The sequence below is a fragment of the Rhinolophus sinicus genome, chromosome 15 (genome assembly GCF_057876585.1).
Source record: "Rhinolophus sinicus isolate RSI-liver-muscle chromosome 15, RSI-T2T, whole genome shotgun sequence".
NCBI classification, from domain to species: domain Eukaryota; kingdom Metazoa; phylum Chordata; class Mammalia; order Chiroptera; family Rhinolophidae; genus Rhinolophus; species Rhinolophus sinicus.
The window spans coordinates 89,749,350-89,764,112 of record NC_142515.1 but is presented as its reverse complement, the minus strand read 5'-3'; the positions used below and the strand labels follow the sequence as shown (position 1 = coordinate 89,764,112).

Genomic DNA, 14,763 nt, shown 5'->3' with positions numbered 1-14,763 from the left:
CTGCAGAGCCTTTGAAGACATGACTCATGAAGCTTGTGGGCAGTGGAGCCACCCCAGGGGGCCTGGCTTCTTGCTTCTGCCACCGATTAATCCAGAAAGAAGGAAATTCAATTTGGCAAACATTTATTGGGCATTTATTTACTTTAGGCCAGGCTGGGGCAGCAGCCGGGGGCCAGGCGTTGGGGTCGGTGGGCTGACCTCTCTCCTTCCAAGTCCCTTTGGAGACATGCAGAGGGAGAAGTTACTGGATTTGACACAGGATTCGTGAATAGGGAAGGAGTAGAAAGGCATTTGCAGATACGTCATCATGTTGGGACTTACAAATACAGCTGATTCTGCTCCTGGGGCTATGCCTGCAGTTCTAATGTTGGATAGCAAGACCCTTTTGTACCCAAAAGCTCTTCCTTTAAAATTGAATACCCTACTCTTTGGAGAAGGAGGACCAAAACTCACATTCTCCTAGCCCTTCGTGCTATGCGTTACCCATGATATTTTATCTTCTCAAAAAAATTAGGAGCTGGGAATTTTTATCTCCATTTCATAGGTGAAAAAAAAAATGAGGCTCAGTATGATAAAGTTGTCTTTTCGGCATCAGACTGAAAGCAAGTGGGCATTTCTGTATGAGTCATACCTTAGTCTGAATGGCTGTAATTACATTGTCGTCGTGGTGATTGGGCCAATCGTACGGCTCGTCCTGACTTTGCTCAGAAATTGGAATGTGAGAAGCAGAGGTGCCTGTGCACCGTCTGGGGCTGCAAAGAGAAGCAGGAGGGTAAATGTGAACGAAATAAATAGGGGAGAAGGCAGGCAGGTCTGAGTGAGTTTGGGGGTGAATGGATTAGGCAAACAGGGGTCAGGAATCATGGAACCATGGAGGGCAGTGAGGAGAAGAGGTACCCTCCTGTGGGTGCCCTCCTGTGCCTGGGGCTGTGGGAGAGGGTCTGACCGGCCTGTACCCGGTGAGCGTATTCCAGGCAGCATTCTTTCTGAGCATCTCATAGGAAAAGTATGTGTTTTTCCAAATGCTGAGAAAAATCAGTTGAGAAAATGGGAACATGGTACAAGTATTATTACAAGTCTCCTGTGAGAATTTAAGTGTAGCAATCAACATAGATATGTTACTGCTTTGAAAGATTCCACTGGTATGATGTCGAAAGCAAGAACAGGAAATGTTGACCTAAGTAGTTGAAGGTGAAGGTCAGCGAAACCGGACCGGAGCAGGCCACTGAGCCGCGTCTGAGCCCCACGCGTCAATCGTGCTTGCAGTCATTGCCATGAGAGAAGGGTGTATTTGTTCCCCTGTCTGCTGCTAATGGTGAGTCGTTGTTGTAAATAAAATAAATATACTAGTAAGCTTCATACCCATGGAATACTTTATGGGTGGTATTCTAAGAAATAATAAGTTTTGGAAGTGAAATACATCCTTAAGTTGGCTATTTTGACACATAATTCTGTGTGGTGCTGTTAGGAGCACTTGCTAGGAGATCTGGATGTCATTTTATTACATTACTAACCAAAATGTTTATGGCTCGAGTATTCACTGTAGGTTACAGTTCTTTGCAAATCCTTGAACAGCGAACTGCAAAGAGAAGATGTGAATGTTGTTGTGGGAATTCTGCAACATTAAATCAGAAACAGATTTTAGAAAAAGCAATAAAGAATTTAAAGACAAAACCAAAACCAGATAGAGCAAACTATTTTTGTTGTTAAAAAGGAAATGAACTTATATAAAGCAACAGGTATGATATCTAATGCCCAGCTCGGAGTTGCTTTTGGACATACTCTCACCAATATGAAAAAGGTCAATGCAAGATGGAAGAAATTCTCTCTGTCTGAAATATTTGTCACACACACACACACACACACACACACACACACACACACAAATAGATCAAGACTTGTGGAGAGGGCAATTAATGCTTTGCGTGTTTTAAAATTTCATTTAAAAGGATTTTAAATATTGTTTAAATGTTAAAATTTAATAGTGTGATTTTTCTTTTAATTTTTAAGTGGTTTTCGTTTGACATTTATTTCTGTTACCATTCCCTTCTTTTAATGTTTTTGATGACCAAATATGTCTGTCAGAGAGAGAGATGATTTTTACATATTACTGAAGTATATAATCTTGTCATAATATACTGGGTCATAATAAAAGTCAACCATGCATTTATTATATATTTGTAATAAAAAAATTTATGTGATTATCCTGTGACCCTAACCCAATTCGCTATATAGTCACTTATTATTATTTTAAAACACACAAAGAAAGTGTTATGAAAAATGAAAAATGCCTGATGAGTTGGGGGGTTCCCAAGAATTACTACGAATTCTGATTTCTTTTTCTCAATTCCTGAAGATTAATATCTGCCGGGAACTAGGAAACACTGCCTGATGAGAATGGGGCATCTACACCTGTATGTTCTTCCCTGCTGGCCCTGATTCAAACCAACCATCACGAATGCAACATCAGAAAAGCAGACAGGTGAGGGAGTAGATAGGGGCAAGATTTGCTTTTTGGTGCCACCAGCGGAAACATCGTGAAAAGAAGTGCGCTGACGGTGGAATTTAGGACTGGGTAAGACCCCTGGGGTTTGACTTCATCCAGTCTGTGAGTTGCTTATTGTTTGTAGTCATTATGTGCTCATTTCACTTTCTTTCTCAACCTCACAGCCCCACCTGGGGTACCAGGACCAATGCTGGATGATGGGTGAAGGGCCGTTGTCTGCAGCCCCTTCCTCCCTGCCACTCTCACCACTGAGACCTCTTCCGGTCCCTTTTAGTCTCAGTTCCTGTTCTGTGGAGGCCTGGCCTAGCTTTGTGCTTCATTGATTTTGTGGAACATTTAGAAACACAATCCAGAACTTGTTGGGCTTAGTCACAACAAGACTTCTCGTAACCAGATACATGATAGGATTAATACCAGCTGATGCCGGAGCAGAGGTTAATAGCTGATAGTATTATAAAACGTATTGTACGTGTAAGGTGCTAGTAGGAGCGGTGTCAGCTCTCAAGGGGACTCTAGAAGGTTCTAAATCTTTGTTTTCCCTTCTGAAAATTGGGGCTATGTGGCAGATTCTCTTAGTGGCCCATTCAGGAGTCATTCCACCTTCTTCCTGCTAACAGAACCCAGATTGTATTCAAGTACTGGGTGGGGTGGGGTGCTTCATAGACCCTCTTTTTCTTCAGGGAAGAATGCTGAGCAGACAAGGCCAGTCAGGAAAATTCAATTTCTTCGTCCAGGACTGGTTAGGTGGGGGCTTATGACCCTACTGTGCTAATGAGATGTGAGGGGATGCTTACTGGGGGGTGTCTGAGACCACTTTCTTCAGTCTTATGAAATGGAGAGATACTGTTTTCCCCTTCTGATGGCAGCTATATGAAGAGACACCTGGAGCTGCTGGCTGTAGCCATTTTGTGATCAAAAGGGGAGCTGCCTGCTTGCTGAAGATGTAGACCAGAAAGAGGGAAAGAACTCAGGGCCTGGGTGACCTCCTCGTGTAATTTATTGAAGCCCAGCCGCTGCTCCATCTCTGTCTTGAGACTTCTTCGTACAAGAACGTTGAGTCCTTCTACCTGTGTCGTCTGGACTTGGCAGTGAAAAGCATCTCAAATACAGCTGCCCCTTGCCCTCTAACAAGTGCGTTTTACAGTAAAATGTGTAGAAGGATTTTGAAAAGGTAAAAACTCTGTAAATTGAAGCCATTTATCTTTACCCCCTCACCCCCACACCCAACATCAGCTGGTGCAATTTCATGCCTTGTGGCTGGTTAGCCAAGGGAAAATTGGGAGATGGGAGGTCTCGGTAAGGTCTCTCAGTTCACACCCTATTAAGACCAGCTGCTTTGCTCATGTATGAGGCTGACTCAACTTTCACTGGGGGCAGTGTGCTATTGCGGGGGGGGGGGGGCGGAGGGATAATCTTGCATTAGTTGCCAAGAGACCTGGTTTTAGGTTTATCTCTGCAAATAATTAGCTGTGTGATGCTGGACAAGTTAAATAACCTCTCTGAGCTACAGATGTCTTTTCTGGAACCTGGGGATATCAGCCTGCCTAGGGTCCTTGGTGGCATCAAATGAGAGAACATATAATTTCCAAACTGTATGAGAGGAAGGTGATGGTGAGTGCTATAGACGGAATGCTTTCATGCCTCCGAATTCATACCTTGAAGCCCTACCCCCCAATGTGGTGGTATTAGAAGGAGGGGACTTTGGGAGGTGATTAGTGCCTTCATGAAAGAGACCCCCAGAGAGCTCCCTTGTCCCTTCTGTCGTGTGAGGACACAGCAATAATAAGATGGCCATCTGTGAGCCAGGAAGCAGGTCCTCACCAGACATGGAATCTGCTGGCACCTGGGCCATGGGCTTCCCTGCCTCCCGAACTGCGAGCAATAAATGTCTGTTGTGTGTAAGTCCTCCAGTCTATAGTATTTTTCGTTGTAGCAGCCCAAATAGAGGAAGATGATGATGGTGATGGTGATGGTGATGGTGATGATGGTGACAAAAAAGAGCTTGCTCCCTCAGGCCATCAGTCGAAGTATAAAAATAACACAAATTGGAGAGGGTGGCAGGTTGACAGAAGAGGGTCACAGAACAGATTCTTTCTTTTCTTCACTCTGGCTAAACACCTGGACTTGAGAACCCTTTCCTTACAAATGTGTCTCTCTCCACAAAATCAATGAGTTTCTCTTAACATAAATCAAATTTTTGTAAATCGAGTCATATTGTCAGTGTGGTAGGCGAGCTTGCTAGCTACGGGAATCCCACGGTGACCTCTTAGGTGCCTCCGCTCCACGGGTGAGGAATAAAGGTTTGAGTCTGGCTGAATCACAGCCTTCAGTTTAGAGCATGCTGCCTGTCCAGAATATGTCCCTCCTTTTCTCTTTCACGATCCTTTTCTCACCAGCCCTGTGCAGTCTGTACTAGGCACACTGGTTCCACATCATGCTGGGCGTGGCCACATTCCAGCCTGGTGAACTCCTACTCAAACGTCAAGGCCCATTCCAATTGTCCCCTCCTTTCTGCCGCTTTCCTTGGAGATTCTGTTGTTAGTAAATTGTTTGGTTTATCTTGATCCCCTGAGAATTCTCAGAACCCTGTGGCACTTACTACGTTGGTAACAGTATTTGTTTACTTGTCTGTCTCCCTCTGTTAGAATATGAGTTTCCTAAGGGCAGGGAACACGTCTTAAATATCTTTGTTATTCCCTGCACTGGCATGATGCCCTACATACAGAAAATGTAATCAATAAACATTTGTTGAATTAAATTGAATTTGTAAATTAGATTTACTTAAGGAGAACACTCTTGTATTCCTTTCACAAAAGGATTCTTGGTTATATAAATTATTTTGCTACAGGCTCTCTTTAAAGGGTAAGCCCCCTGGTGTAGTTGCAACAGGATGCAATTTCAAATAACACACATTCCCCATCACTTTTTGCAGGAGCACATTTCCTGTTTAAAATGGGATGGGCCGACGTTCACATCTTGAGCCTGCAATCAACACCTCCTCACATGTAAGAAGAGTCTTCACAAGACTGAGAGCTCATGGGTAGGTAGTTTTTCCCTTCTGCCTTTCAGCCTCTAAAGAGAATCCCCCCAGTCTGCAATCCGGTGGGTGGGGGCATTCAGGGCACAGCCCGAGCTTCCGAAACCACCAGAGTCTGCTGAAGACATGGGGGTGGGAGCAGTAGCTGGCCGGTCCTCTTGAGGAGAAACACAAATGGTACTTTGTGTCTCCCAGCTCTCATAACAGCCAATGTCAATCCCACCCACGGCCATCTGTCTGTCATCACCCATGAAAGGTATTTGTAAGGAATTGCAAAACATTGAGGCCGATGCTTTTGGGCATTAATATTACTGTTAATATTGATATCTCTTGTAATGCCAGCATCACATGAACAGAGCTTGCAGGCTCCTTAGATACCATCCTCTACTCCATTCGTACGATCCCTAGCCTTGCCCTGCAGCTTATTTTTTAAAGATTTTAAGAAGTTATCGATCATACAACAAAAGGGAGCAAGAAATTAAACCTGGCCTTTACTCATGTATAATGTGGTGTGTGCTGGAATGGTCCCTCTCTATGCTCAGCTAGAGGGCAGGTTTCCTCTTTGACCAAGAGACAGCATGGCAGACCTGTAATCACTCATTTGTCCCCTGGAAGTTTATGGAGCATGGCTCTTTCCCCGGTACTGTGCAAGGTGCTGGGAACCCAGAGATGAAGAGCCAGGGTCCTGCCCTTGTCATGGTCAAGGTTGGGTGGGATTCAGTGGTGAGAGAGGTACATGGAAGAGACTGCTTCACAAGGCTGGATGTAGGAGGCTGTGTTCAGCAGAAACTTCCTGGAGATGCTGACAGCAGAGACCAGCCTTCTTATGGGCTGTCTTGTGTCCCCCACCCCAAATTCAAATCCCCAGGGCCTTGGAATGTACCTGTATGTGGGGACAGAGTCTTTAAGGAAGTGGTTAAGGTAAAATGAGGTTATTAGATTGCATTCTAAGTCCAATGAATGGTGTCCTTATAAGAAGAGGAGATTAGGACACAGACACACACAGAAAGAAGACCACATGAAGACACAGGGAGAAAACGGCCATGTACATGCTGAGAAGAGAGGCCTCAGGAGAAACCAACTCTGCTGACACCTTGATCTTACACTTCCAGCCTCTGGGACTATGGGAAATGGAATCTGTTGCTGAAGCCGCCCATTGATGGCACATTGCCTTGGCAGCCTGCGCTGACTAATACAGGCCATTAGGTTGATGCAAGTAGAGATTCCAGTAGGCAGTGCCCATCTGGGATGCTTTGGCAGTCAGAACACATGGTGGGCCTCTGGATCCAGAGGGGCAGACGAGATGCCACAGGCTGTTAACAGAAGAGAATGAGGGACACCAACACTCGTAGAGAACGGGGCTTCCCAGACATCTCTTTCGCCACAAAACCTGGTGAAGGGGGCAGCATTAAGTCAGAAGCTACATGGAGAAGTCATTGTCAAGCAGGCCTGTGGTAAGCGGCGCTGAGGTCAGCCAGCACTCTTCTCTGGCGGGGAGAGCAAGAAAACAGGTGATTGTCACGTGTTGCGGGGTTTCCTATTATGTGTTCGTGGCTTCATGTTTGTGGAGTTCTCCCCCGTACCTTGTCACACAGACCCTCACTTGATGTGTGTGGAGATGTGTCATTTATCATCCGCAGTTAATACATGAGGAAACTTAAGTGCAGAGAAGGCCTTTTGCAGGCCCATGCCCTCTGAGCTGGCGGACTGCTGGTGGGAAGCCCTTTTGCCTGGCGATCTGTTCATGGCATGGGCCTGTGTCCGTTGGATAACCACGGAGGAGGCTACCCCTACCCAAATTCTGCCCCCCTCGGCCTCCCCATGCAGGGTACATAGTGGCCTCCAGGGGACACTCCAGCAGTTATTTTACAGTAGTTGGGTTTAGGAGTTAACTTGCTCCCTTATTGTCACAAGGATGGGATTTTCCTATAAAATGTCCTTGTTCTAACAGGCACCTCTTTTTCCTGGCCACCCCTATGTTAAGTTCTTGTGTTCCGCAAACACCCTCTCTTTATGTCCTCCTCGTCAGGTCTTGGCCTTCTGCCCTGGATGTCCCGTCTGCACGGACCACCCCCAAACAGGCCCTATCCCCACACCCTGTGTCTTGCGTACACTGCTCCCCCAGGCTCCAGGAAAACTCCAGCGGGGGCGTCAGACCTGAGCCTTTGCTACTTTAGAGGGCGGTAGGGGTGGCAGAAGCCAGAGAAGCCTCAGCAACTTTAACCCAGACCCGTGTCTCCGTCACGGAGCTGCTGCTGATGTCCTCCCAGGTTCCCGAAGGCAAATGGAACTTGCCTCCTTGAAAAAAAACAACAACATTTTCTTGATAGACTCCCCAGTCTGGGCCACATGAGGAACTCTCCTTCCAGTCCAGGGGAAAGCCAGCTAATGTGTTTTTGAGAAATAATAACCTTGACCCTGTGCTCAAGGCGCCTTCTCCTTTCCTCCTGGCCTGGCTTTCATTACAAAACAGTCTTTTATTAACTCTGGGCCATCCGGTTAATGGCACCATGTGTGGAGTTTCTCTCTGATCCCCCAGGTTTCTTTCCTGAGAGCAGGTAGGGAGGTTTCAGTGCACGACCTTCCCCCACTGCCCCCACCCTCCATATATATGCCTTATCTACAAGAAAACTGTCACTACACTGGGGCTTGAAGCCAGGTTTTCAGGGTTGATCCCACACCTTTTCCCGCCTGTGTATTTTGAAAGCCACCTAGCCCTGCAGGGAGTCTGGGCGAGCTCTCACGTGGGGGTTACTTTCCAAATCCTGACACACATGGGTCATTTGTCCTTAAATCCGGGCCATAGCACTTTTGCCCTATAGCTGCCAGACGATGTGCTACATATCGGTAGCATCGAGATAAATAAGAAAAAATCCCTGCTTTCAGGGGAAGTATATGGGGGATGAGAAACACGTAAATCATTAACGGCAATAAAAAGTCACAATTCCCTATCAGCCTCTCTCATAGTTCTGCCCTTCAGTGAACCCGGAGGTGAACATTCTGGAGGGCCGCAGACATCGACCTCACAATCCCTAAGCTCTACAAATGCGGGATCTGAGCCCAGGGAGGGGAGGAGAGAGGGCAACTGCAGCTGAGGAGCTCCTGTGGCTGGCACTGCATCCCCTGGTCCTCGCAGGCAGTGACTGGTGGGAGTGGCTCAGTGTCAAGGGTAAAATAGGGAGCGCACCGTGCAGCTCCGGTGCTCCCTCCAGGGCTTGGAGCACGTGTTCTTCACTCGGGCTTGTGTGCAAAGCTCCCTCCCTGGCAGGGCTCCAGCCATTTCCTGCACCTCTAAGGTCCAGCGCAGGGTTCTGGGGCCAACCAGGTGTCCCCATTTCCCCGGGAGCTCGACCTCCCCTTTGCTCTGTCTCATCCTTCCAGGAGCAGCCCTGCCCAGCTAGCCCCTTTGGAGTCCTTTTCAGGTCCTGCCGCCCTTCAGGATGAATAGCTCACCTTGGCCTCTGCCTTGTCACATCTCAAGCCTCGGAGAGGCAGGGCTGGAATCATTACCTCCATCAGGCAGGTGGGGAAAGAGATCCAACATGGGCACTTAGCCAGTAGGGTCGTAACTAGCATCCACTCTTTATTTTGGCTCCGTTCTTGCCTATACCCCCGGGTCTAAGAAGCTGTTGGTGTGGCCACACTGAGCCCTTCATCTCAGCACCTAACAGCTGTGTGTGTCCCAGCTCCCAGGTGGCCAGGGACAGCTCTGAGCAGCAGACTCCCATCTCCACTCTTTTCCTTCTCAGGGGATGAGCCTACACCCGTCCCTCTGGCCAGTGTGCTCAGCCTTTCCAGGGTGAGGGCACGAGTGCCAGCGCTGGACATTCTCCTGCTGGTAGAATCGGTGCTGATGCTGAGCGGGCAACTGAGGGCTTGGTTTGCAGCCCTTGCCCCAGGCTGGATTCACAGCTGCCCCTTGGGGGAGGCTTCAGCCTACGTGTGTGGTTGGACCCTTTGTTTTGATTCCACATCAGACTCCAGCTTTATTATTTTTCCCAGCACAGTGATTATGCCCCTAATCATGCCAGGAAATGAAAAGCCACAGCCGCTTTCGGCTCAGCGGCCCCGGAGGTCTCTGTCGTGTTATGAGTGTGGCAGCGGATTGTACCAGGGACACAAATGGAAGGCAGTTTCCAAAGCGACCTTGGTAAGAGGAAGCCTCATCCAAGGTCTAGGGCAGCTCAGGCTGAGTGAGGAACCACTCAGCTGAGTGGTAGAGGATGCGGCAGCCAGGGAGCCTAAGGATTTATCCAACACAGTCCCGGGGGGCACAGAGGAGGAAATAGGCTGAGCCCTCACAGACCAGCCCTCACGTTCTGGCTGCTCCTGCTTTGCACTTAGCCTGTCTGGTAATGAAGCTGCTGCATGGCTGTTTTCCCCATCCTCAGGGTGACGGCTTTCTCTTATTCTCCTGTATGTCCCCAGTACCTGGTCTGCAGGTGACGTAGGGACTTGACACGTGTTTGGTGAACTATGTCAGCACTACCAGAGCAATGATGATGATGATGATGAGAATGTGTAAATAACACTGACGATGCACTCTGGGTGTTTTAAACATCACAACTAATTTAGTCTTCATAACCAATCTCATAAAATCCCAGGTTTATAGTTTCCCAGTTTGTCATCTTTCCATGTCTCCTTTCCCACACTCAGGCGATAATCTCCACACTGTCTTATCAAGATGTAATTGCAGGGAAAATAAGGGAGGGAAAGAAGGTTTTCCCCTTTCTGATCCTTCATCAGAAACACATATCCCTGCCTGCTTATTTCCATTCTCCCACTGTCTCTCCCTCCTTGCTGTGTCCCCCTTCCCTTCCTTGCCCTCTTCCCTCACTTCTCTCTCCGGTCGGGCCGGTGTGTCTGCCTGCCTCCCTGGACGGCCTCAGCTCCCCATCCCTACATTGTGATCTGCTCGGGAGCCCTCAGATGCGCCCCGAGCCCGCACAGCCTGTGTGCCTGCTCCGTGCTGTCCCTCTCTGCTCTTTGGCTTCCGGCACAAATATTTTCAATTTCACCATTTACCTCCTGCCTGCCCAACTGCATGTCGGGACTATTGTTTCCATTGATGGCCTGCTTGTTTTTCAAAGTGTATTTGCTGTTCTGTGGACCCAGGTACACGTAAAGAAAAGAGCTTATAACACCCACATCACGAAGCCCAGCCTTCCTCCCGAAGCAATGGGGCTAGCAGCAGGAAGGAAGCAGCATACATCCTCACGGGGTGGGGGAGCCAGGCCTGTCCCCCTGGGCCAGGTCTGCAAGGGTCCCCACATCAGGGCAATCCCCACATCCACAGCTTCTTAAAGCTGGTTCCCAGGCATACAGCAGATGCTCACTCCACACACACGTATTGAGCATTTGTTGTGTGCAAGGCTGTGTGGGGCAGACAGAGGAGAGTCTCAGCCCTTAGAGCCCAGGGTCTGGCTGGCACAATGGCGCCAGGCCAACAGCTCTTAGAAGCCAGGTGCTCCTCTGAGTGCCTGGCAGGCAGTTGCTCATTGACTCCTTATGAGCAGCTGGGTAATGACAGACAAGGAAACTGAGGCACAGTGAGGGTAAGTAAATTGCCTGTGCGTGCCAAGCTCTTCCATGGCAGAGCCGGGACTCAGACCCAGCAGTGTGACACTAACCACGCGCTACCTGCCCGGCCTCTCCTGGAGGAACCAACCGGGGTGAGGCACGTGCGAGTGCCACACATGGGAGTGCACGGGGGGAGGGCAGCAGAGTCTTCCTGGAGAAGAGGGCACTGGAGTGGGGTCTTCACGGAGGGGAAGGATTCCAGGAGGTGAAGGAGAGGGGGCATCATAGGCAGAAAGAATGAAAAGAGACACGGTTTTAGAGCGAGATAGAGTGTGGGAGTATGCGCATGCATGTGTGTACATGTGTGTACACACATGTGGATGTGTGTGCATGTCTGTGTGTGTGTGTGCTGGCCTTCAGGAGGGACAAGGACGCAATCCACCCAATATGTCCCCTGGCATTTTGTTGGGAGGAGGCTAGGACGTGCAGGCTCTTATTTGGGGTATCAGAGCTGAAGTGGGGGACCCTGGGCAGGCAGGCTGGTGACGTGACCCCTCTCTAACCTTCCTGCAGACTTGCTGAGTGTAGTCTGCTTTTTCCCGTTGCCTTTCTAAATGTAAACCGCCTGCTTGGAGCAGACTGCCATTCCCAGCTTTCTTCAGCTGTCATGGTATTAAGTGTAAAAAACAACCACATATATTTATTTTAGGTTATTTACAAACTGTAATGTTCAGCAGGAAAACACATTGAGATTTCTGGGCAAAGAGGCAGCATCTGATGCTGGAGTGTGATTTCTTGTGGCTATGATTCCCTGGGTCTTTGGAGGCAGATGCCTTTGGAGGAAACGGGAGTGGCCCTGCTCCCGGGAAGGCTGTGAGGGACCGGAGTGGAGGGTGGGGACCGGAAGGCAAAGGGTGGGCAGTGAAGCCCTTAGTGGGGCGTTTCCTGGATCCAGCCATCTGGACACGAGCACATCATCTGGTTGCAATGAATGAACAATGAGATGGTGTGGCCATGCTCCTGTTGGTGGGCCCGGGCGAAGTGTGTGTGTGCGTGCATGCGTGCATGTGTGCGTGTGTGCGTGCGTGTGTGTGTGTGTGTGTTCCGGGTAATGCTATGATATGTGTGCCTACCCCTGCCTTTCTTCCTGCGGTGTTCTGACCTATCTTCTGCTTAGTCAAGTAGAGCTCTGTTTTCCCAGGCCTCGTTTGACAGCTGTAACATCTGCCCCACAGGGGGAGGCAAAGAGGTGAGAGGAAGGGCAGGCAGGACACTTCACAATGTGAACTACAAAATTGTGTTACTAGAACCCCTGAGGAATGGCAGCCATCTCTCCCTTTAGCATTGCTGATTCCTCCTGGGCTCTAGTTCTCCTGAGGTACCCTGAACCCTGACATCTACGCTCACCCCAGTCCACCCCTCCCACCAAGCTAGCTCCTGACCTTGGCTGATCTACTCGGGGCAAATCTATGACTTTCGTGGGAGCTACTGGATGAGAAAACCGTTATGTCTCCCTGGAATTGAACCAGCAAGAATGAAGGGACTGCAGGAGCCACACAGCCAGCCTGGAGGAAGACCCTGTCTGAGAAGGATCCCTGAGCAAGTGAAGGGTAAATTGACGGGTGATGAACAGGGATTCCGGTGACATCCTCTGAGCCCCTGGATGCATCAGGCATGGAGCTAGTCAATCCTTGGACCTCTCAGTGGGGTAGGTAAGGTAATAGATTCTATTTTTCTCCTTTCTATCACAGTTTGTGTCACTCGTATCTGGGACACAGTCCTAAATGATACAATGCTGACGACAGTTTGGTGAACTGAACAGTGGAGGGTGCGTGTGTGGTGGTGGGGACAAAGTGGCATACAAGAAAGCCTGGAAGAGAGGTTCAAACCAGCTGACCCAAGGCTGCTCAGGGGTCGTTACTCAGAAAAGCACCCATCTGCTGAGATGGAGCAGGCGGTGAGGACGAAACGTGAGGCTTGGACCCTCCGTGCACGTCTGTCAACATACTGGTTATGACTGAGTGGAGCAGAGGGTGCAAACACTGGGAGGAATGTGGGAGACAGTCCTAATTCCTCATTTTATGGCTGTGAAACTGGAGACCCAGGGAAAAATCAAGCTTGACTTGTCCAAGACCACACAGTGTGTGAATGACAAATTCTGTATTTTAACTTGATTTTTCTGGGTACAGAGTTGTTGGGGTTGAAGGAAAGCAGGTATGAATCGTTCTGTGCCCATGTTCATGGCCTTAAACGTGGCCCTGGACTGAGAAACCCACTGATGTGGGTGCATTTCTTACAGGAGGCGGGTTTCGGGGAGACAGCAGGGGGGCTGGGCTGGAGGGTGCAGTCTCTAAAGGAAGGACTCAGGGTCTTCTGGGTCCTACTCAGTCGAAACTGCACCCACCTGGGATTCACTTTTAAAGCAAGCCACTGCCTGCTGTATTCTTATCCTCTCACAGTACTGCCTGGCTCCATCTGGCTTCTTGTCCTTCCCTTCGAGTGGAGTGGAGCTGCAGGGGTGGCTGGGTGTGAGGACGGCCCAGGCTGTGGAGCCGGCAGAGGGCTGACTATGGACTGGTGACCAGGGAGGCCAGGGCCAGGCAGGAGGGGTCATCAGAGGGAGCTCTGCTCAGAGGAGCTTCCGAACCCCAATGGCAACAGCAGGCATTCACGGAGATCAACACCGTACCCTCTCAGAATCACTCTCCCAGGGAAGGCAGTTTCCTCTACTTGAGGTCTAAGTTAGTAGTCTCTGACCTTCTGAAAGAAGTAGCTAAAGATATGAATACACACACACACACACACACACACACACACACATACACACGATACACACACATACACATACACACATGGACACACACATGCACGTACTCATACACACATGGCTGCACGTACATACACATACACACATGCACACACACATCACACATACACATACACACATGCACACACACGGATATACATACATATACAAACATGCATACACACATGCATGTACACACACACATACAGACGGTGGAAGAATTAAATTCGAGGGCTGCCTTTTCTTTCCCCTCTCCCTCTGGGGCCCATCTCCCACAGGAAGCTGCTGAGTGACCCCCGGGGCCTGCCACCAGGGCTCCGTGATATATTCAAGAGGTCAGCATTTCCATTCCTCTCGATGCCTCCAAACCACTCCTGTGTGGGCAAAGCACTCTCTGCTTTGCAGACCACCTTCCGGCTTGCAGAGGGTGCATGGGTCCCTTTGTGTGAAAGACACAAGGAGCCAAGGGGCAGCACAGCTCTGCAGTACCTTGGGCAAGTCATTGCCTTTTCCAGGTCTCGGACAAAGATTGTCTCATCTTTGTGTTCATGTCTATCTTGGAGGTTCTCAGCTTTGACTCCTAGTCTCTTCTCTCATTGCTGAGTTTCAATTTTCATACCTGGCTGCTCACAACTCTCCGTGCTGTCCTGCCTCAGCGCTGGTGGAAGAATATCTCCCCGGAGGTGTGAGGTACACAGGGGTCAGTGGCCAGAGTTGGCTGACAACACACTCAGCACAAGAAGTGCCTTTCAGAGCCTGAGCAGTGGCTGGTGTGCCTGAGGATGGCCTATGTGCCCCTGGCAGTGAGCGGGGCAGGGCTGAGCAGGGAGTGGGCAGACCGTGTTCTGGTTAGTTGCATCTTACTCTGAAGCCTGCATAGGTAAAATCCTCACA

The 14,763-nt window shown here is 49.3% G+C and overlaps 1 long non-coding RNA gene across 1 annotated transcript; it reads left to right on the top strand.

Moving 5' to 3' along the window:
* The first annotated feature begins 823 nt into the window (after positions 1-823).
* Positions 824-5,546, top strand: LOC141572820 (uncharacterized). Its single transcript, XR_012498310.2, has 4 exons — positions 824-1,315; positions 2,357-2,482; positions 3,373-3,677; positions 5,439-5,546. It is a non-coding gene; the product is annotated as an uncharacterized LOC141572820 (long non-coding RNA).
* Positions 5,547-14,763: the final 9,217 nt, after the last annotated feature.